This window comes from Lathyrus oleraceus, chromosome 4, assembly GCF_024323335.1.
Source record: "Lathyrus oleraceus cultivar Zhongwan6 chromosome 4, CAAS_Psat_ZW6_1.0, whole genome shotgun sequence".
Lineage (NCBI taxonomy): Eukaryota > Viridiplantae > Streptophyta > Magnoliopsida > Fabales > Fabaceae > Lathyrus > Lathyrus oleraceus.
Window position 1 is genome coordinate 80,306,778 of NC_066582.1, and position 4,769 is coordinate 80,311,546.

Here is a 4,769-nt window from a genome sequence, read left to right on the forward strand (position 1 = left end):
GGATGTAGTACGAAGGTCGCTCAAGTGTAAGATTTGATACGATTGTTACGCGATACTACACTCATAAGAGTCTCTCTTGAGAATATTTTTGGAATACGAGTAGTCGTTTCTCCGATAATATCCAAAAGATGGGATGATGACTATGGGAACCTCTTGTAGAACATGTTTGGCAAGTTTAAACCTTAGTACACTCCCTTTGGGTGGTTCTTAACCTAAACTCCATGCTCGTGACTTGCAACAAACCCTTAATTCATGGTTGATCCGTTCAGGTATCCTTAATATCAATGGAACTTGGGTGTTGATAAGGTGTAAACCATAATCCACCAAAATGGATGATTGATATTAAGGATAACATGATCCATCCCATGACCTTTGTTTGGTGTGCTTTGCTTGATCCTTGAGTGTGATTGTTGCATTCATGCATTCATGCACCCATTTGCATTCATATCATCAATAAATAAGAAAATTTTCAAGGAACTTAAGGGGGTTTATTTGCAAACTTTTCAGACATGGAAAGACAAAGAAGGAATACAAAGAAGTACAATTTCAGACAACCAGACTTGAAAGAGTTAAGGAATTTGACATCTTATGTATTAGATCCCTTGGGTTTCAAGGCTCGTTTCGGGAAGCTTCTTCCTCTTCTGACCACTTAGGTGGATGAAGGATTGATGAGTGTATTTGGTGCAGTTTTATGATCCCTTGTACTGTTGCTTCACGTTTCCGGATTTCCAGCTTTTGCCTACCCTTGAGGAGTATGCTTATCTTGTGGGTATACCTATTCTGGATCAGGTGTCGTTCAGTGGCTTGGAGAGTATTCCTACTTCACAAGAGATAGCAGACATGTTGCACATAGATGAATCTCTGGTTGGTGCTCATATGACTACCAAAGGTGGAATTCAAGGTCTCCCTTCTGAGTTCCTCATTGCTCAAGCTACTATGTATGGGAAGGCCATGAGTGAGGACGCCTTTGAGGCTATATTTGTCCTTCTTATCTATGGGTTAGTGTTGTTCCCCAACATCGACAAGTTTGTGGATGTGAACGCTATTAGGATTTTCTCTACTCTCAATCCTGTTCCGACTCTGTTCGGCGATACCTATTTCTCTTTGCATATGAGGAATGCAAAGGGTGGTGGCGTTATTGTGTGCTGTTTGCCTCTGTTGTATAAGTGGTTTATTTCTCACTTACCGCAGACGGTCGCCTTCAAGGAGAATAAGGGATGTCTACGGTGGTCCACGAGACTCATGTCTCTCACTAATGATGATATCTCTTGGTATAACCGTGTGTATGATGGTGTGCAGATTATTGACTCTTGTGGCGAATTCTCCAATGTACCTCTTCTTGGTACATGTGGTGGGATTAACTACAATCCTGTTTTGGCACGTCGGCAGCTTGGGTTCCCACTAAAGGATAAACCCAATAACATTCTGTTAGAGGGTGTATTCTTTCAGGATGGTAAAGATCCCCAAGGCTTGAAAGCTAGGATGGTCCGCGCTTGGCGCAAGATTCATAGGAAAGGAAGGAAAGAGTTGGGTCCTAAGAATTGCATCGCTTTGGAGCCTTACACTGTTTGGGTTAGGAAGAGGGCGTCTGAGTATCTCATGCCTTACGAGTATCCGAGACCTACACCTAAGATTATGGCTGGGCCTTCAACCCTCCCTAATCAAGGAGCAGAGGAGTTGAGAGACGAAGACTGTTCACGTGCCTGGATCCGTGAACGTGAAGAGTTGCTTCAGCAGATTAAGGAGAAGAATGAGTTGATTGAGTTTCTTGAGCATCAGGTTATTGATGACCCTGATGATATATAGACTTCTCTACTTCCTCAGTCTTCTAAGTTCTGGAAGAGGAAGTATGATCGACTCGCCAAAGAGAAGGCCGATATAGAGGCAGCTTACGAGAGGGAGGTGAAGAGGCTTCGCGCATCTTATCTTCCTATGTCCCGAGCTTTGGATGATCGTTTCTAGGGATCCATAGGATGATTATTTTCCTTTTCTCTTGTATATGATTAACAACGCTGCACTTCTTTTCCCTGATATTATTTGATGAGATATTTCCATATGTGATAAAATGCTTAATATTTCCCGAATTTGCAAATAAAACTCTAAAGTTCCTTTGAAATAAAAAACAAATCATATGCACAAGCATTGCATGCATCATATGCATAAGCAGGTTTTATTTCCGGTCCCTTGCCCTGTGGTCTAACTCTGTGTCCTTCATTTATTTTGAAGACAAGCTGACTCACCGGTACTACACTAGAGCCAATATTTCAAGACCATGGATTCACGAGGCAGGCGCCGTGACATCCACCCTACACCAGAAATTGAAATTCGTGAAAAACAAGAAGCTGGTGGTGGTAGGGGGAGAATGGGCTCTTCTGGTTAGCCATTTGTCTTCCTTCTCTTATATAGATGCTGAGGTTGAAATTGGAACTCCTTTCCAAGCTTTATCTATAGTTGAGCCTATTGAGAAGAGAACTCCTTCATTTGCTTCCTACAAAGATGCAAAGTTGGCCATTAAGCGTGGTACAACCACTGGTTTAGGAAAAATGATTGAGTTAGAAGACAACGAGTCCCGGGCTGGCATAGGTTTTTCTTTTGGTACTTTCAACAAGTAAGGGTTATTCAAGAGTGGAGGTTTCATCCACACTGGTCTAGATGAGGAGGCTGCTGCCGTTTTAGAAGAAGATACAAAGGATTCTGGCAATTTCATCATCCCTGGAGGGGTCTGCAACAATTGGGTCGCTGTGGATATTCCAACAGTTGTCCATAAGTCAACGTAATGATCACTTTGTTTAAAAACCCTTCTCCCATGCCAAAAGGAGGAGTGATGACATTGATGGCGCATAAATACAATGATATTTTCATTCAATAAATTCATGTTAAATGTTTGTTTTTCCATTTATTTTCCCTTTTCGCTTTTGCATGAAATTGGTGATCACATAAAACCTCAAAATGGAATAAAATCAATCTTTTCATCTGCATAATGATTTGCCTTGTTTGAATTCTAAATCTTTTCATATCCAAAATCATTATGCAGGTTGATTTCTAAACCCATTGAACATAATGACCCAACACCATCTCCCAATTTTGAATTCCCTGTATTTGAGGCAAAGGAAGATGATGTTGAAGAGATTCCTGATGAGATTACCTGTCTACTTGAGCATGAAGAGAAAATCATTCAGCCGCATCTTGAGAATCTGGAAACAGTCAACTTGGGGTCTGAGGATTGTGTGCGAGAAGTAAAGATTGGGGCACTTCTGGAAGAATCTGTTAAGAAGGGGTTGATTAAGTTGCTACGAGAATATGTTGACGTCTTTGCCTGGTGATATGAAGACATGCCTGGTCTAGATACTGATATTGTGCAACATTTCCTGCCTTTAAAGTCTGAGTGCGTGCCTGTGAAGCAGAAGCTCAGAAGAACTCATCCTGATATGGCAGTGAAGATCAAAGAGGAAGTTCAGAAGAAAATTGATGCGGGGTTTCTGGTGACTTCTACATATCCTCAATGGGTGGCCAATATTGTGCTCGTGCCTAAGATGGAAAAGTCTGGATGTGTGTGGAGTATAGAGACTTGAATAAAGCTAGTCCGAAAGATGATTTCCCTCTACCACATATTGATATGTTGGTAGACAATACAACTAAATTCAAGGTCTTCTCGTTTATGGATGGATTTTCCGGATATAATCAGATTAAAATGGCACCCAAGGATATGGAGAAGACAACATTCATCACACCTTGGGGAAGATGGAAAAGTCCGGATGTGTGTGGACTATAGAGACTTGAATAAAGCTAGTCCGAAAGATGATTTCCCTCTACCACATATTGATATGTTGGTAGACAATACAACTAAATTCAAGGTCTTCTCGTTTATGGATGGATTTTCCGGATATAATCAGATTAAAATGGCACCCAAGGATATGGAGAAGACAACATTCATCACACCTTGGGGAACATTCTGTTATCGAGTGATGCCCTTCGGTTTGAAGAACGCCGGAGCCACATATCAACGAGCTATGACCACCTTGTTTCATGATATGATGCACAAGGAGATTGAGTTATATCAACAAAGAATGAAGAAAGCTTTTGATAAGAAGGTCAAGCCTCATGTGTTCCGAGAAGGTGACCTTGTGCTCAAGAAAGTTTTGTCTTCCGCGCCCGATTCCAGGGGCAAGTGGACTCCAAACTATGAAGGTCCATATGTTGTTAAGAGAGCCTTTTCAGGCGGTGCTTTGATACTTACAACTATGGATGGGGAGGATTTCACTCGTCCTGTGAATTCAGTTGCAGTCAAGAAATACTTCGCCTAAATAAATAAATAAAAAAGAAGAATAGCTCGCTAAGTCGAAAACCCGAAAGGGCGGCTTAGGCAAAAATGAGCGTCTCGGTGGATTGAAAACCCGAAAGGGCGGTCCAGGCAAAAGTTAGAGACACAAAAAATATATAATAATGATATATGTATCCCGCTAGATTGAGTACCTCATCCTGGGGCAATCTAGGCAAAAATTAGGGATTTGGCAAGTAACTGCATCCTGACAAGACTTTGTTCTACAACTGTCGTTCGTCAGAGATCCTTACTCATTATCAGCCAAAGCTTCAAATACATCGGATTCAGAATTGGTGGAGAAATGGTCATTATGTTCAATGTAGCCCTTTTCCAATATATATCACCAATTTCAAATTTGTAAAGATCTATGGAGTCTTGCCATTCGCAGACTACCATTCTATCAAATAAATTTGAGTCTTTTATCCAATTATTGGCACTCTTATCTGTT